The 27,437-nt window shown below is 37.7% G+C and overlaps 2 protein-coding genes and 2 long non-coding RNA genes across 4 annotated transcripts in view; 3 read left to right on the top strand and 1 right to left on the bottom strand.

The window, feature by feature from the left end:
- LOC141376079 (uncharacterized) overlaps positions 1–27,437 on the bottom strand; it is a 996,984-nt gene that overhangs the window by 650,115 nt on the left and 319,432 nt on the right. The window lies entirely within an intron of this gene.
- Positions 1–27,437, top strand: part of bmpr2b (bone morphogenetic protein receptor type 2b) — a 169,540-nt gene that overhangs the window by 18,552 nt on the left and 123,551 nt on the right.
- LOC147842288 (uncharacterized) lies at positions 823–4,390 on the top strand. The gene is made up of 4 exons (XR_015499228.2): positions 823–926; positions 2,222–2,374; positions 2,707–3,242; positions 3,417–4,390. It is a non-coding gene; the product is annotated as an uncharacterized LOC147842288 (long non-coding RNA).
- Positions 6,241–10,465, top strand: LOC147842289 (uncharacterized). The gene is made up of 2 exons (XR_015499233.1): positions 6,241–6,798; positions 7,459–10,465. It is a non-coding gene; the product is annotated as an uncharacterized LOC147842289 (long non-coding RNA).

Raw genomic sequence — 27,437 nt, forward strand, 5'->3', positions numbered from 1 at the left:
AAATGTTTTATCTAAAGGCTTCCAGCAGTTCTGCCTCACATTTTCCACAAAGACTGTTTAGTCTTGCATAGAGGCAACATGAAGTGTTGTCATTAAATCTGGTACAGTATGTAGATTATGGTTCTTAGTCAGGCTGCTGTAGATGCCATAGTTAAAGGTCTCATGAAATTAAAAGAAAGTTTTTATAGATATTAGGATTAGTATTGTTCGTTTTCAAGATATCTATAAGCTAGTGTGCCCCAAAACAGTGACAAAATTACCATTTAGAAGACATTAAACTAATATAAACATGTAAAGCTTGTTGTTTGTAACTTCCACCCAAATGGACCAACAGTTTTATTTACGTCAACTCACACTGCAGTTTCTCATCACATCATAACCATAATCAAATGCTCTCTAGTGTCTGACCAGCCCCACCCCCTTCAAGACGTTTCTCATTTACTTTTCATTTGATGAACTTAAGCTCAACCAGGCAAAGCTGTGATAAAAACAAAACGCTATTGGCTGTTTTTTAAAAAGGGGGAGGAGCTACCTTTATGTCCCACACCTCTTATCGTGTTTCGGTTTATTTACGGCAAGGCAAGTTTATTTATTTATTTTTTATTAATCCACGGGACCTATAGCGCATGTATACACTGAAAAAAGTGATTTTGGAGAGCGGTAAATATAATCTGTGGAAACCATATAAAATTTACTTGATTATTGCAGCCAGCCAAGGAATTCAAAAGTAATGGGTAAATTCTACATATGCTACCCATTCGTCAACAGTAACAACCATCACATAGAAAAATTCAGTAAAGTATACCCCCAAACCGTGAGTTTATTGCTTGAAATTGCGCATGCGTCAGCCCGCGTTTTTGAGTGAGTGTGGACGACGCTGGATCTTCTCACCGGCTGCCATGATCGAACTAACAGCAGAAATTAAGGTAAGCAATTTTTACATGCTGTATATTGCGCAAATGCAATTGTATTTTTTGAAGTTTTGAGATATTACACTTCACTTGTATTAGGCGTTCGTTTGTTTAAAATGCAATTTCTTAAAATTAAAGTTTGAAACTGTCGCCGGCGTCACCGTGGCCCGGGACACACTAAGCCGACAGCAGGTGGAGCAACGTCGGCCACTCGGTCAGGCGAGTTGGTATTTTGTGTTCACGCGTCGGTTGGATGTGCCAAGTGCCATCGGTTTGGTGTATCCGGGGCTTTAGCTGTCTGCACAACTGCCGGTAAGCGGGGTTAGGTTGGTTTTGTTTTCGATACTCCTGACACATTCAGACGGTCCCTTACCGAGCATGAGGCGCCACGCAGCGCGAGCTCTCCCGGCAACTGTTAAACGCAGATTGCGAGGGCTTGAACGGAGCAGTGCTCGTAATGTCGAGCGAAAAAAATGAAAAAGACAGCTGTGAATTATAACCAGCTTTGTATATTTGTAGGAAACACAGTTTAGATATTTTAGGGTAAGAGGTTTTTGAGTTATTGCCGTCCATCACTGAACCTGTCAGGAATATCGAAAACAAAACCAACTTAACCCCTCTCTGCCGGTATGTGGTCGTTGTGTGCTTTTTACAAGATTAGTCAGCATGCAAGACTGTGTCTCACCGCTGGTTTTAAGGTTAGAAACTAGTCAACTCCAGCATTTACTAATAAGTAATATTGAATGGGAAGAGGATCAAAAATGAAAACATAGTGTATCCCACGAGTATGTGTGAAAACACCCACTGCTGCACTGCACCTATGTTTTTAACGAATTGTGGGATCATGCAAAACATCTTAGAACTGATTTTATTTTATATTTTATATTTTAGAACGTCAGTGCTTAATAAATGTTTTCATAATCTGGTCATATGTTTTATGAGGCATATTACATCTATGATGCTCATTAAATAAAGCATAGATATTAATATATGTAATTTTAATGCCTTTATTTTTGTAAATTAAGTACACAGTCTGTTATTTCTGCATAACTGACCCTTGTCAAACAGCCTTGATCAGGGAAGCAGAGATAAACTACCGTATTTCCCCAATTAATCGCCATTCTGAAAATAGTTCTTTTAAATGCCTGGGGTTATAATTCATTTTTGCGTATTAAACACCCACCCGAATAACCCCCAGTGGTGATTATATACATTAAATTGGGGTAAACACAAAATCAACTGTACAAAATTTAAGTGAGGTACATGTCTGAATTTCTTTTGTGTAATTTTCATTTTTATTTCTGTTGCAGGCAGAGTCTGTATATGTGGACACTCACTATTTGCCCTCTCTACAGTTTCTCTTGTCTGTCCCCCACAAGCAGAGACCCACTGATAGACCGCTGTTACCAGTTCTAGGGCTGTCACATCCGCACACGTCCACATCACAAGTGTATCCTGTAAAGGTATGTAAGTTTTCCAAATAAAATAAATCACATTGTCCTTAAAGGTCTGTAACGAAAGTCTTCAGTTATGGAAAAATGAAATGGAAATGCAATTTATAAAATAAATTAAAAAATGAATAAAACCTTCTCTAGCCAAAGAATTGAAGTGGTCAGTCTCAGCCCCTCTTTTGGTGGTTTTAAAAAAAGGTATTATTCACTGAGGCTCAGGTGAAAATATTTAAAATATATTTTAAATAATAATATTTTTTCTTCCAACTAAGATACTTTCATGTGATATATATGAGATCTGGTTTGTGATTTAAAATAACATTTTTGGTCCTTTTACTTCCTAGATCAAGGAGGAGCATCACAACAGTTTCGTTGAAGTAGACATTCTTGTGGAAGCTTGATGAGTACACACCAGGTTTTGCAGCTAATGCATGCCAAAGGAGGAGCAGCTAGTTGCAAGATGCATCCTCTGCTGGACAGTTTAAATTTATTTTATTTTTTTACAAATATATAATTATCGATATGAGGGAATTAAAAGTGAAATAATTTGTAAAAAATTGCTTTAAGTTGAGCTCTATACCAACTTAAACTACCTTTTAACATCAATGTGTAAATTGATTTTCTTTACTGCTTTATCCATTTGGGTCATGAGTAGCTTGAGACAACCAAGCATTTATCAGGCAAAGGGGCAGGGTTCACTCTGTACAGGTCGCCAGTCTATTCCTGGGCCAGAATTTGGTCTTAATATATGTAAATCACTCCCACACTAAATTGTGTCTCCCTACAGACACAGAACATTGAGGAAAAAAGAGATGCTGTTGTCTGCTGCCTCAGTAACTACCTTGGGGAAAGACAAGAAGATATGTTCCATGACTGGCAGGTATGTCATATTGATAACAGATTCTTGATCAACTCAAGTGATCCTCCTCTTATATCCCCCTTCTCCTTTTGTCTTCTACTCTCCTCTGCTCTCCTTTAGATAAACTGAAATATATTGAAACAGAATCTTAAAATAAAATTGTGTTTGCTTTTTGTTTGTTTCTTTTTAATGTAGGAATGTGAGGAGTACACAGACAAAACGATGAAGGAGATTGTGGAGCACAATTTGTCTATTGTGATCGGGGGAAAACAAGTGATGGAAGGATGGGGAAGCCAGAGGCATGCATACTGCTGGGACTCATATGCAATTAACATTAAATATCCAAAGGAGCTGAAGAACACGTTTGAAGCTTTTCAAAAACTTTGTTTTAGAAAATGATGGGGCAAAACCACTGATGAAGGTCCACAGCCTCAAAAATAAGCTCATGCAGTAGACATTTCTCCTCTTATTTGAAGAGGATCTTTTGTTTGGACATGCCTTGATGGAGTTGTAATGGAGTGTTTTATATATTTTTTTCTCTTCCATCATTTGCTTCACACACAGACAAAGACCCATCCACTGTCTCTCAGCCCTCTCCATTGCTCTATGTTTTCCCCCATATTGACAGAAAAGGAATACTAAAAGAAAGTGGCCTAAAGAATTTTGATCTCACCTACCGTCTTTTCTTCCCCATTTGTTTGTTTATTTTATTCTCATCCTATCTGCGAGAGTGAGAGTAAGGACAAAAAATAAAGAATTTTGTTTTACTTTTATCCGGATATTTGATACTGTACATGCACAAAAACAACCACAAGTCTGTGTGTGTGCTTTTGGCTTTTAAAATAGAATAAGTGACCTTTGAAGTTTTGTATGCAAGTAGCCAATTACCAGAAAAAACTTTTGAAAATGAGTATAGTGAGTTATAAAACAGGTTTATTTGTTCATTGTTGTGTGAAGCTGTTGTACTTTATTTAGTACTCTTTTCTGTGTTTTAATAATTTGGTGTCCTAAAACGGGTATATGTTTTATTATTCAACATTATTGACACATTTGATAGATCAGTGAGTTATAAAACAGGTATATACTTGAAATGTTGTGTAAAGCCGTTGTGCTGCACTATATTTTGAGTGTGTTTTAGGATTTTTTTGAATAAAACATTAAGTTGATAACTCATTTGAATGTCTTTATTGTAGAGGTACATTTTACCTTTTCTGAATAAGTAAGTGTTATTAAGTAACTGATATTAATAAACTTTGATTATATAGATAATTTTTACCCAATAAGTAGCTGTTGTATATATACATAAATGTGAGGTATATTTTACCCAATTTATGTAAGTATTTAATAACTTTTTACTTCAGATAGTTTTTACTCAATATATGGGATTAAATCTACCCAACCAAAGTCGATGCAAATTGTTACCTCAGATTTATTGGGTAAATTCTATAGATTAGTTTTTACAGTGTACCTATTGTCCTAGACCTATAGTCACAGTTGGACTGTGGGGGAAACCGGAGCACCTTGAGGAAACCCACGCCGACATGGGGAGAACATGCAAACTCCACACAGAATTGCCAACTGGCTCGAACCAGCTGTCTTGCTGTGAGGTAACAGTGCTAACCACTGAGCCATCATGTTGCCAATAATAATACAGTATTGTCGAAATATACAGTTGAAGTTATAATTATTAGTTCCCCTTTGAATTTAAATATTTCCCAAATGATGTTTAACAGAGCAAGGATATTTTCACAGTATGTCTGATAATATTTTTTTTCTTCTGGATAAAGTATTATTTGTTTTATTTTAGCTAGAATAAAAGCAGTTTTTAATTTTTAAACACCATTTTAAGGACAAAATTATTAGCCCCTTTAAGCTTTTTTTTTTCGAAAGTCTACAGAACAAACCATCGTTATACAATAACTTGCTTAATTACTCTAACCTGCCTAGTTAACCTAATTAACCTAGTTAAGCCTTTAAGTGTCACTTTAAGCTGTATAGAAGTGTTTTAAAAAATGTTTAGTAAAGTATTATTTACTGTCATCATGGCAAAGATAAAATAATATCAGAAATGAGTTATTAAAACTATTATGTTTAGAAATGTGTTGAAAAAATCTCTCAGTTTAACACAAATTGGGAAAAAAACAGGGGGGCTAATAATTCTGACTTCAACTGTGAATCAATTTTTTTGTGTGCATATTTTATCTCCTAAAATATAAATTTTATTTGTCCTGTTTTAAATGTTTTGTTTTATTTTTTGGAACATGAATTTAATGCATTAGTGCAGTTTTGACAAGGTGTGACTTGTTTTCCTGAAAATATGGTAATCAGTTATCAATAAGCTTTTCTCTAATGCGCAAACATACATTAATCATCCTCTATTCTTTTGTTTTAATTGATTTTAGCAGAAGTGAACTTTTACTTAATCTAATATTTTAATTTGGCAGTGCTAATATCAAAGGACAAACAGATACCTATTTTTTTCCTCTTTAAGTACACACACACATACATACACACACACATTAAAATGCAGTGACTCTCCTCTGGCTGTCTGCCACATTCAGTCCATCGCTCTATTCCTCTTTAGCCCAGCTGTCTTTGAGCACCATTGCGTCCTCTTTCAGAAACATGCAGCTCTTTACTCTGTCGTGAAATAACAGATGCAGCTTTGATGAATTGATTTGTTACGTTAAAGAATGATCTCTGACTTGCACAAAATTGTCTTCAAATGCTCTGGCTTGCACAAATGCCATATATTATTTCCAAGTAACCGCTTTCGTTTTGTCAAGCTTTGACATTTGTTGTAATTGCAAAAAAACAAACTTTAAAAACATTAAACATTATCTATTTTATATACCACTGAAGTCAGAATTATTAACTTTATATATATATATATATATATATATATATATATATATAAATTAATTTAAATAATAAGGTATGATTATTCAATAAAAAATATGATTTTATTATTATTATTATTATTATTATTATTATTATTATTATTATTCATTCTTTCTTTGATAATGTTAGTAATAATTTTATTCTTTGGTCTCAGTTTATTTTAAATTTAACCCAGCTTTAATTTTCCTATTTCCCTTTAAAGACACTTTAATTTATGGATGTGGCCATAATACAATGCTATAGTTTTTCTCAAATAAAACTGAACAGTACTCCTGGAATGGCTCTCCGAAAAAGCTTGACAGTTTATAATCAACTAAATTTCACCATTCATACACACAGAACATGTAGACTTTATATTTAAATTAGTTTGAGTCATTTTGCTGTTCATTATTCACACACATGTATCCATATCACAATTTGAATAACTAAACAGTCCTGGATTTGTTTTATTCACACTGTAAAAAAAAAAAAATCCTTTATTTTAAATAACGGCCATAAAATTACAGACATTTACTGTAAAACAACAGATGTTAAATAACAGAAAATTAGAGGAAATTGAGGAAATTCTATGATGTCCTCGCTGCAGCCCGCAGCTTGATACTTTAGGCGATTGTCAACTACGTAGCGGACCTTGTACCGCCCACTTAGGTAACACCCATGCTACTGAGATGGTTGGGTTTAAGGTAGGGGTAGGTGTAGGCTATTGTTCTTGTACCGCCCACTAAGGTAGCGCCCATGCTACTGTGACGGTTGGGTTTAGGATCGGGGAGGTGTAGGCGATCGTCAACGACGTAGTGGACCTTGTACTGCCCACTAAGATATCTCTCATGCTATTGTGAAAGTTGGGTATAGGGTAGGGGAGGTGTAGGCGATCATTCTTGTACCACCCACCAAGATAACGCCCATGGTACTGTGATGGTTGGGTATAGGGTAGGGGAGGTGTAGGCGATCATTCTTGTACCACCCACCAAGATAACGCCCATGGTACTGTGACGGTTGGGTTTAGAGGAGGTGTAGGCAATCGTCAACTACTTAGCGGACCTGGTCAACTACATCATCTAGCTGCTGGCTGCAGCAAAGACTGTCTCGAAATTTCGCCTTGTTCGTGTACCGGCCACTAGGGTAACGCCCATGCTACTGTGATGGTTGGGTTTAAGGTAAGGGGAGGTGTAGGCAATCATCAACTATGTAGTGGACCCTGTACAAACTACTAAGGTAACATCCATGCTCATGAGACTGTTGGGTTTAGGGTAGGGGGAGGTGTTGGTGATTGTAAACTACGTAGTGGATCTTGTACTAACCACAAAGGTAGCACCCATGCTACTGTGATGGTTAGGTTTAGGGTAGGGGGCGATGTAGGCGACCATCAACTACGTAGCAGACCTGGTCACCTACATCATCAAGCTGCGGGCTGCAACGAGGGCTCTCTCAAAGTTTCTGTAATATAATGTCCATTATTTTACAGTAAATTTCTGTAATTTAATGGCCGTTATTTATTTAACGTAAAATAACAGATGTTTTTTTTACAGTGCAGACAAAATCAGCCAAATTCTTTGACATTCTGCAATACACGTCTAGTTTGTATGACTGAACTCAGTACTGTAAAACATTACAGCACCATTAAGTTGTTTGAACTTATGTTTTCTCCTTCATGTAATCGTCACAACTGAAGTTTACATTTTCTGAAATGTAAATAATACATCATCACAGCAATTATGAAAGATGATATACAAAACCTTATTCTTAAGTTGAATCTGCTCATGTTTAGTTCAGTTAACTCATGGCGGTGAACTTTCATTTGAGTTTATCCAAATAAACGGTTTCACAGTGTGTGATTCCATCTACGTTTTCCGCTTCTCGAAAATCATAGGGTCATTTTTGCCCCACAAAGTTGAGCCGCATTGCATCAGTAAAGCTTGGAGGGTAGAGCAGGGAGAGGGACCCGTTCTCTTGCCAACAGCGCCTACATGTCTGGGTGGTGAGAGGCAAGTGCAAACCAGAGCTCTCTGGATGGGAGGTGTATTTGTGGAGGGGTATTTCAAAACCCTGGCACAGCTCTCTCTGTGGTCAGAGGCTCGATTCCGTAGCTTTTCGAGCTGCCCTCCGCCACAGTCACACGGCAAACCTGACCGAGCACAGCCAGTGGAAAAAGTGAGGAGCAGACAAACCTGTTGGCCATTAAACACCCTTGATCACGCAGGCGGTCCATAAAAGCCTTGCATTAAAATGTGTTCTACATGGGCCGTTTTGAGATAAAACCTGAGTGAATTTCTGCTAAATTATGAACACGCTTAATGCAGTTCTGTCACGTCCGTGTTGAGGTTTGTGAGCAAACATGCTTCGTCCCTGTGGACGAGAATTGTTGACACATTCAACATCAACATTAGCTTTGCCGTCAGTGGACTGACCTCGAGCCAAAGCCATCAACGATTTATGAATCTCGGCAAGCTGGATTCAAGATAATTTGTGTAGTATTTAAGTTTTAATGAGATGCGAGTTCAGACCTCAGCTTTAGCCGGTGACAAAAATAGGTTGGCGCTGTCAGGCCTCTCTTTTGATTAATGCTGTTTGGACACAGACGTACAACTGCTTTTCAGAGTAGAAAATTGTAGACATGATGATACGTGTCTTCTTTCATGTCTTCGTCTAGACCAATATCTAAAAACAAAAGTGAAACTAAATTGCAGCTGGGTCAACGACACAAGTTTTACGCCACCATTAGATTTTATTTTATCTATGGTGTAATGACCTTGTCATGGTTTCTTTGTGTCCACCTGAACAGTGAAAACAAATTGGGAGAGAAAAATGGTTGATAACAGGAAAGTCATGAAATGGCTTTGACAGAGTCCAGACCTAAGTAGTATAAAGTGTCAAAAAAATTTTTTTTACTGAGGTGGTCACTTTTCAAAACGTACGCATTTCATTTATACCTTCAAGGTACATATTCATACCCAAAAGTTGTTCATCATGTAGTAAAAATGCATAGCTTTTAGCTTTTGCAAAAATACTGCAGCATTGACATTTTGAAATTTTATTTTTGAGGTAGCAGACAGTATATATGGGACTATAGTGTCAAAAGAAGTAGTCAAAAGATTCCTAAATCTAAAGATAAATGATATATAAATGATAAATAAGTGCCGGAAAAAGGTCTGGTGTAAATTATATACATTTAAAGTTAGAATTAATAGCCTCCCTGAATTATTAGCCCCCCTGTCTATTTTTTCCCCATTCTGTTTAACAAAGTGCAGATTAATAGTTTTAATAACTCATTTCTGATAACTGATTCATTTTATCTTTGCCATAAAGACAGTAAATGATATTTGACAAGATATTTTTTTAACACACTTTTATACAGCTTAAAGTGACATTTAAAGGCTTAACTAGGTTAATTAGGTTAACTAGGCAGGTTATAGTAATTAGGGGCTAATAATTTTGACCTTAAAGTGGTGTTCAAAAAATTAATAACTGGTTTTATTCTAGCCGAAATAAAGCAAATAAGACTTTTTTCCAGAAGAAAAAATATTATCAGACATACTGTAAAAAATTCCTTGCTCTGTTAAACATCCTTTGGCAAATATTTAAAAATAAATGAAAGGGGGCTAATGATTCTGGCTTCAACTGTATGTCTAACAGTACAAAGAACAGTACAAACTTCAATTTTGTGTACATGTTACTTGGCTTGTATCTTAAGGAAAAGACCAAAACTTAAATATGGATGGTCCTAAAAAATGTAATACAAGTCTCAGGTGTCCACAGAATGTGTGTGTGAGGCTTCATTTTTAAACATCTCAACAACAAACCATCAAAACTACTGCATTAGTGTAAAAGCCTTGTCTCTTCTAAAATCTCAAATACGGTTTTCTGGGAGCACAAAGATGGTCACACAGAAAGCTGGCTTTACATAGCGCATTGCATATGTATAGCATCCTTTTTTGTATTAACTGACAAATACACACAAGGCTATGTCAAAAAACACAAAAACAACATGTAGTGTGTGAATGTAAACAGGTTAGGAAAAAATTGCACGTGCATCAGTATTTTAGATCTGTGAAATATCTTCTCTTGGACATAGAAATAGCGCGCTATTAAGGCAACTAAACCAGGTCTTGCTTGGTGTGCGGCAGGAATTATTTAAATTTGGTATATACTGGAATTCATATATAAGTTCAATTTGAATTTATTAAATGAGATAGCCCCTTGAGATGAATCTCATTTCTGAGGTGGTCTCAAAGAAGTACTTAAACAGAGTACAACACGTCATAACAAACATACAGCTAAACAAAACAAAACAAAACAAAACAAAACAAAACAAAACAAAACAAAACAAAACAAAACAAAACAAACAAGCAGCACATTTCACACTTACCACAGTCTAAAGCCTAAGCAAACAAAAACATATAATCAAAAGTACTAACAGTTTGATATGCAAATAATCAACACACATTTAAATTGAAACCAATATTAATAACAATTACACGTTGCTTCCAAAAAAAAAAAAATTAGTGCTGAAAAGAATTAATGTCTTAATTGATCTAAAAGAAGAAGGAAGATTGTTCCAATCAAAAGGAGCTTTGTATTGAAAGGACCTATGGCCACTTTCTGTTGTAATTCTTGGAACAAAAAAGTAATTTTGTTGCACATGTCGAGGAGAATATGAAGAGGTAAATGCAACAGAAACTGCTTTAAATAAGAAGGGAAACTTAAATAAACACATTTAAAAAGAAACAAATACCAATGACATTGTCTACAGAACTGTGGTCGAAGGAAACCTACATAGAGAGTTGGAGACAGTATTTAAAGGTTTTAAATTAACTTACATTTTACATTGCATTAACTTACAAAGGTTTTAAATTAACTTAAATTGACTTGGCTATTTTGTGTCTGACACATTAAATATTGCCTTTTAAAATACTGATTTATTTTAACATTTATTTTAGCATTTAAGGTCGCTGGTTCGATTCCAGCTCGGAGCGGGTTGGGTGGCGTAGGACCGGCTGTGACCCAGATGGGAGTGACGATTAGGGGGGTGAGTGGAACGGAGGTCAGCTAGTAGGGGCTGTGCAGGTTAAACCTCACTCCTCTGACCTCTAAAGGTGTTTTAGCGACAGATGCTAGAGGCCACAGTCTTTAGCTTCCTCGGTAGAGCAACCCACTCTCATGCGGAAGGTTGCTGGTTCGATACTAGCTCGGAGCGGGTTGGGTGGTGTAGGACCGGCGGGGTTGCACTTTCATTTGATTGAAAAATAAAAAAAAAACATGACTGGTGTAACATGCTTTTTTCGCTCAGAGTTTACCCTTTTTCAAATGCGAGCACACAGCGCGCAATGGCAAAAACACGAGGTGTGCAGGGCTCCGCAAAACGCTCATGGCCGTAAGTAAACCATTTAAAAGATGCCCATCTCAACGCAAAAAGCGCATTCGCTGTGATCGGCTCCTTATGTAGCCAAAATTTAAACATATAAAATAATATTATTTAATCATTTAACTGATACCCTTTATCGGTTAAAACGCACCCTTTTGGTTAACGGTTAATCGGTTATTATGAGCAGCCCTAAAATAATATCAGCGTAATCTATTAAATATTCTCAATCAATAATATTCTTTAATGAATATTCAGTAATCAAGGTGTTTGAGGAAGTTGCTTATTTAAGGATAGCTCTATTTGAAGTAACTTTGTGCACTGGTACTTTGCAAATTTTTTAATGTTTAAACAACATTATTGTGCACTAAAGGAAGTTCAAATGGTAAAACGCATAATAGTTTATTAAGCAGTAAAAACTGTATTGTTAAAATCTTGTAAAGGATCATGTCAAGCTACTTTTTCATACATTTCTTCAAGCCAATTTTGTATGACCATGACATTTTTACTTCATGCACCCATAAACTGAAAGTTAAACTCTTAAAGGGATCGTTCTCTGCAAAAACACCCCAAACTTTCTTCCAAACCTGCTTGAGGTTCTTTTCTTCTTTTTTTTTCAGTAGAAGATATTTTGATAAATGAAAACGATAGTCATTTACTTCCTTTTTTAACATTTCAATTGGTTTTAGATATTTTGAAGAATGTTGAAAACCTGGACCATTGAAATTGAAAAAAAGGGAAGCCAATAGCTTTGGTTTCATCCTTCAAAAAAATAAATTTTACCACTCAAGCATAGGTAAATGGTGTGTAAATTTTCATTTTTGAGTGAACAACCCCATTTATATTAAATTATTCTCATTGGAAATGTGTATTCAAGTCATCGTATGTACGAACTCCATTTTAGTGTCTTTTTTGAATGAATGAACAGATCCAAAATGAGCATCACGTCATGGGTCTACACAGAGTATCACTTGCAACACAATGGTGGCCTCTTCGGTAGTCATTGTCCTGACTCAGTATTGTTTTACAGGGCCTTGCCTGCTTTGTCTTCTGTCCAGTCGTGTAGGTGTCCTCTTCTCATATCTCCACCAACAGCCGTACGGCTTGCAAGAAATGTGGCGGCGCTCATGTATCAAGGTCCTTCACCTTGTTAATTAGCTGGAGGGTGTGCAGGAGTGTCTTTAATTACTGTCTCTCTCTGTAATTGGCCAAGTACGCGAGACAGTCGCTTAGTGACAGTCATTGCGGTCGTCTCTGCTAGCTTTCTTTTTTATGAAGTAAGATCTTCTCGCAGCAGGTTCCCATAGTGACAGCGAAGGCCTGTGGTTACTGCACGTTCAGCAAGATTTAATTCTCCCTACCGCATTCACAAACCTTTGTACGGATAATCTTAGACTTCCTTCGTGCTGGTGATCAGTAAACATGTCTGGAGATTGCTAATCTGGGCCTTCTTATGGGGTGTGATGGATGGAGACGGAGACGCCATCTGGCCAAGCTGAGGTCTGATCTGGATGGTTTATTCCGGTCTTAGGGCCTCTACTATTCAGGCAGTAGGATTAGAAAGTGCCTAGATTTCTACACACAGTTTGCCGCTTCAGTGTTTCGCTCCTGAGAGTTGCTGGGATTTGGCTGCTGATTAATAAGGATGACATTGGCGAAAAGCCAAAACTAGATTAATTGAACTAGTTTTGTCGATGCCTAAGCTTCTCTTCTTGACCAGGACCATGAAGAGGAAGAAATTAGGGACGCGACAATCAGTCCATTTAGTCAAAGAAAGTGGATAATGAAAATAGTCAACAACGAGTTTCATTATTGCTTAGATGCCTATGCCTGTGCTGTGGGAACCTCAGTCAAAGAGGGTACTGGAAAATGGCTTTTTAAAAGTGATTACAGTGGTCCCTCGCTATAACACGGGTCCCTTTTCACAGCCTCGCAGTTTAGCGGATCTTTTCCGTGCAGTTTCACATGCTCTTTTTCTACAGTGCTATGTTTTCTGCATCCAGACTGGCTGTTGACCATTGTCAATCAATCTCCTCTGTGTCGTGTCTCCTAAATCTTTGATCACTAGTATGACTCTAAAGTGCTGTACTGTAAGTTTGCAAGTTTTCTCCCGACAATGTCGACAAAACGTTCTGCACCATCAAAGGCACATACGGTAGGAAGATACCCTCACACAAAAAGTTGAACTTCTGGACACGCTAAAGGCTGTAGGATGCCATTACAAGATAAATAAATAAAAAACTAATGGTTTTGATCTTTGGCTTTATATATTACTGACTATTTTGTGGATTTCGCCTATTGCGGGTTATTTTTAGAAAGTAACTCCCGCGATTAACGAGAGACCACTGTACTTGCTTCATGTCTTGCGTTACAAACTTCTCTTGAAAATTGTGACAAAACTAACAACAATATCTTTGTGTAAAATAAAATAAGATTTATAAATAAGATTTTATTTTATAAAACAAGTAACAGGCGAGGCAGTGGCGTAGGTAGTGCTGTTGCCTCACAGCAAGAAGGTCGCTGGGTTGCTGGTTCGAACCTCGGCTCAGTTGGCGTTTCTGTGGGGAGTTTTTATGTTCTCCCTGCCATCGCGTGGGTTTCCTCCGGGTGCTCTGGTTTCCCCCACAGTCCAAAGACATGCGGTACAGGTGAATTGGGTAGGCTAAATTGTCCGTTTATGTATGAGTGTGTGTGTGGATGATTCCCAGAGATGGGTTGCGGCTGGAAGGGCATCTGCTGTGTAAAAACTTGCTGGATAAGTTGGCGGTTCATTCCGCTGTGGCAACCCCGGATTAAGAAAGGGACTAAGCCGACAAGAAAATGAATGAATGAAAAACAAGTAACAGCATTTTTATGTACTATACAGTAGGGCTGCACGATTCTGGCAAAAATGTGAATCACGATTTTCTTTGCCTAAAATCAAGATCACAATTCTTTCTCACGATTCTGTAAAATAAAGGTTAGTATGATTAGCCTATTATTATTGTTAATTCTCAAACATAGTAAAACAACAATAAAAATATTAGGCCTGTGTGTAGATCTACTGTTGCTTAAAATGCAAAATGTTGTACAGTCATTATGGTGGACTTGAACTGACTTTCAATATGTCCTGTTTGTTAATTCACAGTAAAATGATGATATCCGATTATAACTATTCATAATTATAAAGTTGATTTATTATGTTTGAGACTTGTGCTTGTCAAAATTCGAATTTTGTCATCAGATTCCTTCTTGCATTAGATTTAATATTATATATAGGCTAGGGTTGTTATACTGAGACAGTAAACATTTATTTTTATGAAAGAAAAAATATATCAAATGCTTGTCGTAATCATAACTCTAAAATGCGTCATGATCATTTAAATGATGTGCACACAGGTTTTACTTTCACTTTCGAGTGCGGCTCATGGCTGCTGTCTCTGTGAGAAAAAAAAACACATATATGCAAATCAAACCTCCCGCACGACCCTCAAATGATCGCTGAACGTTATTTACAACTTCATTACCTGTTATCCACAGCCTATGCAGCTTCTGTTAACTAAAGTAGGCGTCATATGGTCACTCACGCATTCTCGGCAATGTTGCCAGATTGGGCTGTTTTTCTGCCCGATTGGTCGGTTTTCAATTATTTTTGCATAGGTGGTAGTGTAAAATTGGGCGTTTTTTTAACGGTGTGCCCGCCTGCCCTAGTCTTCACTTATAAACCTGTTATGATCCCCCAAAGAGGTGCCATAGCCCCTGTTCTCCACATACGAACGCTTACAACAGTTGGGATCTCCCAACGAGACTACAGATTGTTGGGCGGTGCTTTTAAGTTTTAAGCGGTCCGTGGCATAAGAACCATAGGCAAATGCTAAAGGTGCTGTATATCCAGGGGGGCGCCAGAAAGGAGCGCGGTTCAGTTGGTTTTGTTTTCGATATTCCTGACACACTTTCAGTTATAGACGGCAATAACTCAAAAACCACTTACCCTAAAAAGATCTAAAGTGTGTTTCCTACAAAAAGACAAAGCTGGTTATGTTTCACAGCTGTCTTTCTTTTTTTTTCGCTCGACATTACGAGAACTGCTCCGTTTAAGCCCTCGCAATATGTGTTTAGCCGGAAGAGCTCGCGCTGAGAGGGGCTCTCAGTAATGGACCGTCGAAAAAGTGCTTCTTTTTTTTTGTATCTTTTTTTTTGCTCAGCTCAGCGCGAGCTCTCCCTGTTGTGAGGCCTTAAGTAAGTGTTTGCGTGTGTGTGTGTGTGTGTTTGTTTCTTTGGTGCTGTCTATGTTTGTATATGTGTTTGAATGAGAGAGAGTGTGGTACTGTGTGTCTGTGTGTTTATACAGACAGCTTGTTATAGCCACCCCCCTAAAATATAACACTGTATATGGAAAGCATCGTCAATGCACCGTGATGCACCGAGATATCGAATTGAACCGAATCGAAGGCACGATAATTGTAACCGAACCGAACCATGAGACCAGTATAGGTTCACACCTCTAATTTGAAGGTTGCTGTGAAGATTTGTGCGACTGCCATGCTTCTCTCCTGACCTTGAAAATATAATCTCAGAAGAGATTGTGATCTTTTTTCGATTAATTGTGCAGCCCTACTATACAGTATATCATCAAATGCCTGACAACTGCCTTGTGTGTACACTGTAACAAAATGTAGCGAAAAGTACTACAAAACAGTTATAGTTTGTTTAAGATGTTTACACGTCTATTCTGCTCTTCAATAATGCAATCTTAATTCGATTTCTGTTTAGTTTAATTATGACTTTAGTCGAATTGTAAACATACTCACTTTCGAGAAACATGCTTCCACTTCAATTCCAAACACGTATTATGTTGCAATGCCAACTGTAAAGATATTAACCAGCTAGCGAGAAACTTTGAATTTAGCTTTAGTCAAAGCTAATATGTATTCGTTCTTGATACAGTGGTCCTGTGGACAGAATCCCACTCTCATTTGTCTTGATTTTGACATGAAACATTGCTATTGTCCACAGTGAGCAACTCTTCCCTCATGTCTGGTCCACCCAGGGAGGGATCCTCCACTGCTGATTTAGGTCATGGTAATGGTGGAGTGTGTTGAAGAGTGTGAGTGCTGATGTGTCAATGGTTCCCGCTGAGCTGACAGCTTCACTGCTCAAACACCTCATCCAGAACAGAGCGACGTCTGAGGGGCTTAAAACTGTGTGTCTCAGCCCTCCTCCTTTCCAGACCACCTTCTTCAGTCACTGTGTATTCCACTGAAGTAGTTTTGTCATTTCTGTAATACTAGAACAAAAGCTGTAGTTCTGCTACTCTTTCATGAAATTTCAGATGTTGGAAAAGAATGGGGAGGCTTTCATTATTGGTTTGATTGCCTGGTCCAAACTCTGACCTTTCCCTTTTTTATTGTGTTCACGCTGTGGTTTTTAATTCTAAACCATCATGGTACATTTCTGTCGTCAAGTGTAGCAGCTGTTTAACCCATTCCACTGGTAACAGCTGTGTTTTGATAGATGCTTGCTCACCTGGTTGTTACAGTTTGGATTTTGAATGCTGTGTTAAGCTTATAAATGATGGCGGCACAGTGGCTCAGTGGTTGGCAGCTAGAAAGTCCCTTGTTTGAGTCCCGGCTGGGCCAGTAGGAGTTTCTGTGTGGAGTTTGCATGTTCTCCCCATGTTGGTGTGGGTTTCCTACAGTCGCTCTGGTTTCCGCCACAGTCCAAAAACATGCACTATAGGTAAATTGGATAAACTGATGTGTTTAGGAGTGTTTCCAAGAATTTTTTTGTGGCTGGAAGGACATATGTATAAAGCATATTAGTTGGCAAAATAGTTGGCGGTTCATTCTGCTGTGGTGACCTCTGAAATAGAGACTAAGCTGAAGGAAAATAAATGAATGAGTTTAAAAAGAGCCAACACAGAACTCTTAACTCTTTGGTTGAATGCAAAACAAAGGTTCAGAAGGTTCTAGAATACTGTGTTCACACTAATTGAAATCAGTTCCTTACCGAACATTTCATTTACATAAAATTGATAAAAACAGCTCGGTCACTTTCGCATGATGTTGCACATTTGAGACATTTAAAATAGTTTATGTCAGCATTGTGGTAGGCTTGTGGGTCAGTGAAAAATGAGGACTTCAGAATTCATTCATTCATCCATTTTCTTTTCGGCTTAGTCCCTTTATTAATCTGGGGTCGCCACAGCGGAATGAGCCACAAACTTATCCAGCATATGTTCTACGCAGTGAAGGCCCTTCCAGCTGCAACATATCACTGGGAAACATTCACACACATACACTATGTACAATTTAGCTTACCAATTCACCTATACCACGTCTTTGGACTTGTGGGGAAAACCGGAGCACCTGGAGGAAACCCACGCAAACACGGGGAGAACGTGCAAACTCCAGACAGAAATGCCAACAGTCCCAGCTAAGGCTCAAACCAGCGACCTTCTTGGTGTGAGGAAATCGTGCTACTCACTGTGCCACAATGAAGCCGACTTTAGAAGTGTCCTTTTCAAATGATTTGGGTAAAAGAAAGGTTTAGGTGTTTCTTTCACTATAAAAAATACTAGGTTCCACACAACCTATTTGTGTTGGGGCAACATGAAGGAATAGGGAATATGCCGAGCTAGTGTTGTTCCCATACTGATGAACTTCCGGTGACCTGTTATTGTGAATTTTTTCCATTTTATACGGTTCCTTTTACAGCATCGATTTTGTAATGTAATAAAAATACATTCAGTTAAATAAACTTTGCCATTCATTTAGTTGTTCAAGCGTAAAATGAGACAAAAGGTCGTTTACTCGCACGCGCCTGTCAGAATCGGCAGGCTAGCGCAGAAGCTCTATTGAATATACTGGGGTAAAATAAATGCTCAAATTATAAAGACATGGCGAGGGGAAATGTTATTTATTGCAATGCTTCTTGTACAATCTGAGACCCACTTTATATCGGATATCACTCCGCTGATCTTTAAAGTAAACAGACCTTAAATGCGCCGTTTTTTGAATTGGCATACAGTTCACAGTAAGCGCTTAACCCAGGTTACTGGCAAACTAAAAGTCCTATAAGTATGCTTCGGCATATACCCTATTAAGTTAACTAATTAGCTTTCTACAAATTTAAGTGAATTAAACATAAAACAATTGAGTTGTCCCCTCTCAAAAAACAAGAATTGTGTTGTTTCAGCTTATTATATAATTATAAGTAATTTAAACAAACAGCAAACATCATTTTTTGAGTGTCGTTTTCTGCAGGTTTAGTTTTAGACTAAACCTGTTGTCCACTGTATTTGTTTGCAATTTGTTTTTGAAAAATTGATACAACTTTTTTTATTTGGCAATATTTTGATTATCAGCTTCCAAATGTAAAGAGTAAGTATCCGCCAATCTTTCTATCAGTGCATCCCAAACTCAATTTATTCTGTAGGCTGGGCTAGATTGTTTACTGTAATTTAGTATTTAGTTTTGGCATTAACTGAAGATTTTGCTCTGAGAGAAAAAACCTTATTCCTCTCCTCTGTTTGAATTGGATGCGAGTCAAATTTTTTTAAATCATCAAATATGTATAAACTTTTTCTTAAAATGTGCCTTTAAAATATAGAAACAAAAACAGTGCAATTTAGGACAACCAGACTCGCTTTGTGATGCTGTTGTGGCATCACTGGACAATGTAAACAAACAGATAAATGTGCTTTTTCTCTAAAAATGGGCTTTTTTGTTCATTAAAATGGGAGAAAACTGCTCCTGAAATGAGACAAGGTGCTGAAGCGGGGAAGAAATAAAACCCATGACTCATGCATTCGTATGATTCATTCTGTTTTCCTTCATTACTTGTTTACTCCCTGTGTTTTGATCCTCTTCTCCCGCTTCGTTGATAAGCCGAGCCCTCGTCGCATTGGACCGCTTCATTGCTTTTGTGCTGTTCAAGTGTGTTTACGAGCTTTTCGTTTATTTCTGCACAGCAAAGCTCTTGGTGGAGTGTGTCTCTGTGCGCGTCCTCCACATGCGGTTTATGTTTGACGTTCTGGCGCCGATCACCACGTCTTTGTTCTTTTGTGTGGTGTGTGTGTTTGTTTAGTGTGCTTTAGCGGTGGCATATGTCGAGCTGCTAGTGTAACGTCACAAACGTCAGTAAATAAGCGTCAGTCAATTGCATGACAGTAAGGCACTGTAGTTTCTGCCTGTCGGGCCAGTGGGCCAGCCAATGTTTTCTTCTCTCTCCCTCCAACTCCCCCTTTTCTTTTTGTCCTATTTCATGTCCCAAATGGCGTCGGCAATGCTGAGGGGAGTCTCCAAATACTCATTAGTGCATTACTGAAGTCTGGAAGTCTGCCAGCCACTCAGACGTGAGCCTGCGATGTATTCCTTTGGAACTTACATGGAGGGTGGGAGGAAAAGAGGTCTGGAATTAGCTCTGAGAATAGAGCTGCACAATATTAGAAGAAACTGACAATGCAATATTTTGGTTTTCTGCCATAGGTGATATGAAAACAATTTCACTCTATTAGTTTTTTAGAAATGGTTGATAATTTTAGTCTGATTAAATAATAATAATTACTTACATTTATATAGCGCTTTTCTGGGCACTCAAAGCGCTTTACACGATGGAGGGGGAATCTCCTCATCCACCACCAGTGTGCAGCATCCACCTGGATGACGCGACGGCAGCCATTTTGCGCCAGACCACACACCAGCTGATTGGTGGAGAGAAGACAGAGTGATGAAGCCAATTGAATATGGGGATGGTTAGGAGGCCATGATGGACAGAGGCCAGTGGGCAGATTTGGCCAGGATGCCAGGGTTAAACCCCTACTCTTTTCTAAGGACATCCTGGGATTTTTAACGACCACAGAGAGTCAGGACCTCGGTTTAACGTCTCATCCGAAAGACAGCACTCACTGAGCAGTATAGCTTCCCCGTCACTATACTGGGGCATTAGGACCCACACAGACCGCAGGTTGGGCGCCACCTGCTGGCCTCACTAGCACCACTTCCGGCAGCAACCTAGCTTTCCAATGTGGTCTCCCATCCAGGTACTGACCGGGCGCAGCCCTGCTTAGTTTCATTGGGCGACCATGTGAGAGTTGCAGAGAGCTAGCTGCCGGCATGCCGATTTGGTTTTCCCCATAAAATGTGATAAACAATTTACAATCATATACATAAATATAATAAATCAAGATACAAATGATATATAGAGAGCTTTTCTGTGGATTCTAATAGTATTTGTTTGCATAAATTGAACAATCAAATGTAAATTTGTCCCTGGACCACAAAACTAGTCTTAAATTTCATGAGTGTATTTGAAGTAATAGCCAACATTCATTTATTCAGAAATTTTCCTTTTGCTTAGTCCCTGATCTTTAGGGGTCGACACAGCAGAATGAACCACTAATAGCTAACAACATGAGTCAAAATTATACTTTCTTATGTCAAAAATAATTAAAATATTCAGTGAAGATCATGTTTTTCTTGACAGCATTTTGTATATTTTTCACTGTAAGTATATCAAAACTTCATTTCTGATTAGTAATATGCTTTACTGATGCTGCGCTCACATCAGACGTGGATAAAGCGTCAAGCATGAGTAATTTACTTGTTAAGTCAATGCAAAGACGCAAATAGACATTGCACAATTTGCGCAAATGAGGTTGTGCGAATGACTTGATTCTCGTGAATGAAGCAGCGTGAGTTTTGGGTGTTTTTAGGCGAATCGCTTGAGTTGGAAAATCTGAACTTCAGCAGACATTCATGCTGTGTTAACCAATTATAAGCTTGCTCTTGTAGGGATTATGAAGCAGTGCCTTTTGTTGGTGTCCCGAGAATCCTCTTGCCGACACCTGACAACAGTTCATCAAACTGGGCTCGGCTCAGTCAGAAGAACAGCAGAAAGCCTTCATCATCCAGGTATAGTTTATGGAGGAGTTGATGAACTCACAGAACTGGGTGCACCTCTGAAAGGATCTAGTGGACTCTAGTGGACCGCACTACTATTCTCTCAATAAAATCAATGTTAGCCATTTAGCAACAAAGCTACAGTCACTGGGCAGACAGCAGCCCTGCCCATGAAGTGAATCCATGTCTATTGTGAAATGATTTTGACGCGCGAATGAATCAAGTAAATTCAAAATGTTTAAATGTCTATTTACTCGCGAATGGCTTGAGTTATTTGTGCGTGCCACGTCTGGTGTGAACACAGCATAAGAACTTTAGACAACTTAAAAGACATTTTTTATTCCTTTTCCATTTTTTTATTCTGGACTACTTTCATCAATTTAAATTTTGAAAAAGGTCTGGAATTAGAGAGTAGAGCTGCACAATATTAGAAGAAACTGAAAACTAAAAATAGTTTTATAATAGCTAGAATAAAATCAGTTTTTCATTTTTTAAACACCATTTTAGGGACAAAATTATTAGCCCCTTTAAGCTATATTTTTTTCTCGATAGTCTAAAGAACAAACCATCAATATACAATAACTTGCCTAATTACCCTAAATTGTCTAGTTACGCTGATTAACCTAGTTAAGCTAATAAATGTCACTTTAAAGAGCCCATATTATGGGTTTTTGAAAATTCCCCTCCATGTAGTGTGTAACACAGCTCTAAGTGAAGTGAAGTATCCAGCTAAGGCTTAAATCTGTTAGTGTACAGTGTTTAAAACGGTTGATTCATCTATAAAAGAGTCGACTCATAGTGCTTCAAACGAGTCGCCTTGATACCGATTCATTAGGTGTTTCGCCATGACGTACGAACGAAACCAAGTTATTCACGTGCACGCGCAAACCCGGGAGATTTCAAACCTGAGGCCCCGCCCTCTGACGCAGAAACCCAGACACACACACACACCCACAAACACACGCACACCCACAACAACACGCACACAAACATGCCGGTCGATTGAAGTCACACTGCAGATGGATATTATATTGAGTCTCTTCCCAAAGATGAAACATCAGCATTATAACCAAGCAATTGGAAACTACTGGAAACTTCTGGAAGCTACATGCTACAAAGAATACTTCATCTGAGTTTGTTAAAGGAAGGATCAGTAAAGAGTAACTTACAGATGGACATCAGGATGGGTTTCTTCCTACATTTCTCAAGTGTAAGCACGTGCGGTTAAAGTTGTTGCCTCGTTTACTCTAGCTTGCAAATGTATTTAGTTGTGATTTGTTACTTGTAACCGCGTGTACTGTATCAGGTTAACTGGCTATATTCTCTTATCGCGTGCAAAGTCACGTTTAAAACGCGACGCGTGCTGCTTTGTTTATGGAGCTCCGTGGTAGAGGTCTGCATACCCGCGGCTGTCCCCGCGCCAGATTTCTGCGGCGCAGGAATAAATTTCCGAATAAATCGCGGGAGCGGTCGGTAACGGGTTTAATTTGGGACGGGAGCCGGCTGTCTAGCAATATCACGGATATTGCTATGCGAATGAGAAAGAGAGAGTCTGCTTGGTGTTTGTGTGTGTGTGTTAGTGCGCACACGCGCGTGAGAGAGAGAGAGAGAGAGAGAGAGCGAGCGTGAGCTTTGTGTGCTTGGTGTTCTGTGTGTGTGTTTATACAGACATCTTGGCTGTCTGGACTGTATAGCTGGGTGATTTTTGGTAGTGTTCTCCCCCGCTCTAGCGGGATCGGGCGCGGCGGGCAGAAAATGGAGCGGGTTCTCAGGTTAAAACCTGCCGGGTGCGGGCGGAAGTGGGAGCGTTGTCGTCCGGAGGTGTGTGTGTGTGTGTTTTTCTGTGTGTGTGGCAGCTAAAATCCACGCCTACACTATCGAGCGTGTATGAACTGTGATTACTTTTTATATTGCGGATTAGCTATTGGCCATTTCACTCTCTGACTGAAGGCAGTCGACCAATCGCGACAGACTGTCATCGGTCCAATCAGCGCAGATTAGCTTCGCGCTAAGGAGGGGTTTGGGAACAAATGAATCACTGGACGATTCATACGGGAGTCGCTGGGATAATTAGGTAAAAATAAATGCAGATAACAAGACCATGAAAGTGTTTTTTGACCTTGCATGCATATTAGACTGTTGTTGGAGACCCTTACAACCAAGATATGACCCTATTTCATGTATAATATGGGCTCTTTAAGCTGTATAGAAGTGTCTTGAAAATATGTAGTAAAATAATATTTACTGTCATCATGGCAAAGATAAAATAAATCAGTTATGAGAAAAGATTTATTAAAGCTATTATGTTTAGAAATCTGTTGAAAAAAAAATCTTCTCTTCGTTAAAAAGAAATAGGGGAAAAAAAGAAAAAAGCGGTCTAATAGTTATATAAGGGATATGAATACCAGATGACTTGTCATTGTAAACTCATTGTAAACTGATTGGGATTGTTTTTAAGGAAATGCCTTTGCATAAAATGTAACAAACAATTTATAAGCATAGATAAACATAGCAAATGCAAAGATACAAATACAATTTACAAATCTTAAATAGTATTTGTGTGCAGAAATTAAATAATCAAATGTAAAATATGAAAATATGTATATACACACAGATATATATGACATATTTGTGATACAATTTGACCAGATGACTAGAATAGCTCTGTTTGGAAATAATTGATCATTTTAGACGGATTTGGGATGTTTTTTATGACTTTGGATAAAATGTGATAAATACTTTACAAGGATATATAAATATAATAAATGCAAAGACACAAATGAAATATACAGAGGTTCAAAGTTTCCTGAGGATTCTAATATTATTTGTGTGCAGAAATTGTGAAATTCGATCCTGGAATTTGAACTAGTTTTGATTTTCATAGATATATTTGTAGGAATAGCCAATAACATGAGTTATAATGATACAGTATTCTTTCAGCAGTGGTGTCCAAACTCGGTTCTGGAGGGCCGGTGTCCTGGAGAGTTTAGTTGCACCCAAAATCATACACACCGGAACCAGCTATTTAAGCTCTTAGTAGATATACTAGAAACTTCCTGCAGGCGTTCTGAAGCAAGTTGGAGCTAAACTCAGCAGGACACCGGCCCTCCGGGACCGAGTTTGGACATGCCTGCTTTAATGTCAAAAATGACTCGTATATGCCACAGACGATCACGTCTCATGATTTTCTACCATAAATATATCAACACTTAATTTACGATTAGTGATTGCTAAGAATTCAGATTGCTGAGAACTTTGGAAAACTTTAAAGACAATTTCTATTCAATATTTAGATTTTTTTAATCCTTACACTCCAGATTTCCAAATAGTTGCATTTCGACCAGACATTGTTCTATCCTATAAATTTATGGAAATCTTATTCATTCAGCTTCCAGAATATGATTTTCAAACATCGACCCTTACGACATCCAGGGTCTTTATCGTGTAAATAATTAAGCACAATTAATCTTTGTTGAAGTTACTGACGTTATAAGTTTTTGTGCCCAAATGGTTTTAACTCACTTAAAATGCATAGCCAATCACAACCCTTAAAAACACTTCACTCTAATATGGCTAAACTTTGCAATGACTCCACAAATCACACACTTTCTGAACTGTGGTGCCTGCTCGACTATAATTTAGATCTTGCGATGTGACCATTGCAGTGTCAATATAAAATCGATATATATTGTGCAAAAAAAAGTCATGTTTTTATTCTCCATCTCGATCATTGGCTCTAATTCTCTTCAAGATGAGCGTCTGTATGCTTCTGTTGTGCTTTAAAGGGCACGGCTAAGCTTATTTTGGTTTTAACTTCTTCCCTTTGACATTTTCCACTTCCTCGTCACATCAGCAGATGAAATATGAATCAGCAAAGATTAAACCTGCGGTTTCTCCATTGAAAAGCAGACAAACGGCAAGTGTCTATGTGTGTTTATGTTTTTTTGAAAGGGGAAGGGTGTTAAAAAAGAGCTCGGTGTGTTTATGGTTAAGGCATGCAATCAGATTCAGCGTCGTCAATCAGGAGGAGCAAGCGCTCGGCGTGAGCTCACATTTCACACCGTAAAAGCAAAAAGGTGGGCTTCTGCTAACAAAGCTGCATATTAAACCTCCTCTCTCTGGAAAGAGTCTCGTTTTTCTCTGTGTTCATTTTTTTGGCACAGGTTGTTTATATTTAAGCCAGTTAAAGTGTTTACTGGTGATGCTTGGTTGGAAATTGTGTGTGACTGTGACCTGCTGGCTAACAAAAGTGGGGATGTGCGTAAAAGTGTATATTATGAACGTTTTGTTTGTTAGTTATTGGCGACAGATGCCTTGCGTCTGGCAACAACTGTGTGTGTGTCACACAATTATGGGAGGCAATAACAGCCAATCATTTTGATGGCAGGCTTTTACTCATTTCACAATGACCTGATTGGTTTTGCAGATGCATCGTGACTTTTTTTTGCGCAGTAATTTTGTTAATTATATGGAGACGCCTTGAGGCAGGTAGCTTTTTCTTAACTTTTCTCATACACTGAAAAAAAAATATGTCTGCTAAATAGTTGCAAACAATTTATGTGTTGAATTTAAACAAACAAATAAAATTTAATAATGTTCAACTTCATTTGTTTGTTTAAATTCAGCCCAAATAAAAAGTTCACAACCACTTAACTTAAATTTGTTTTGTAAATCCAAGGAATTTACATTGAATATTTTTAGAGCAAAAAAGCGGTGCAAGAAGTGCATAAAAAGTCCTTCCGTTTAATAGTTTAGATAGCAAACAAAAAATATTTAAAACATTTATACTTTGACACTTTGTACTAGTTTACACATTTGTCAGCAATACTTTAAAAATATTTTAAAACATAAAAATAAAATAGTTTATGATGATCACTTTTACAAATATACATTTATATAGGAATTTTTTTTTTTTAATTTTACATGAATATACAAAACGTGTCATGGTGAGTAAAGACATTACAGTATTAACAAATGGGATAATACTGTGACTGAATCCTGTAACCGTAACTGATATTCAATTTAATTATTAATAATTTTTGCTGCTTGTTGTCTTGGCGTTATAAAATAAATTTTAAATACAGCTTTTACTGTATTTTAAATTACATTTTTAAATGACATATTTACATTTTAAATAAATAAAGAAAGAAAGAAAGAAAGAAAGAAAGAAAGAAAGAAAGATTGCACATTTACACATTTATTCAGTAATTGTATTGCCATCGTAACTTATGATTATTTATTCTTACTACATTAAAAAGATATCCACTTCAGTGTAGTGCATATGTTTTTTCATTGGCTGTTTTTATAATTCAGTTTCCAAAATTAGCTTACAAATACAAGAAATCACTAATTAAGGCACTAAGCTGAAAAGAAAATGAATGCATCACTAATCAGTTCCTAAATTGCTCATTGGAAGTAAATGTAATCAGACTCCCTTCCTTATTTATATTTTATATAATATGATGGCCGTATATTTTATATTTATAAAATTATATTTCATTTATGACAATTATTATAGACTTTCTATAAGCTACAAGTCTCTCATTCAGTTTTTTCCTCAATAATCTACTATAATGTTGTCAGCCTATTCATAGTCCTCACGGATTCGGGAACAGGTCTCAATAAACCTTCTTAAACGTGAGTCACTGGCGTCTGGATCTTTACTTTTACAGCCTTAATGCATCTCAGTCCCTGTGCCGTTATCATGCATGCTTTCTATTCACATCAGAAACCAGAGGCCCATTGTCTCCAGCATAATGTGCCATAAATGGTGCTCCTTGTTGCATTACTGCCTTCCAATAAATCACAACGTCATCATTTTATTATGCGGTTTAGCTCGTCTGCTTTCATAGTAACTCGATGTCATGTGTCATCATGATTCTGTCTCGTAAACGAACAAAGTTGCAACTTCAGGTTGGGATGCATGCGTCTATTGAGCGTCATCCATATTTAGAGCTGGGTAAAGATTAATTCTGAGTTTATTTATGAGTTCATACATTGTGAAATTATATGACAAATTTTATAGTCAGAAATATAATCTCTAAGATTACACATTATTGATGTAATTTGACTACT

This window comes from Danio rerio, chromosome 9 (genome assembly GCF_052040795.2).
Source record: "Danio rerio strain M-AB ecotype USA chromosome 9, GRCz13ab, whole genome shotgun sequence".
Lineage (NCBI taxonomy): Eukaryota > Metazoa > Chordata > Actinopteri > Cypriniformes > Danionidae > Danio > Danio rerio.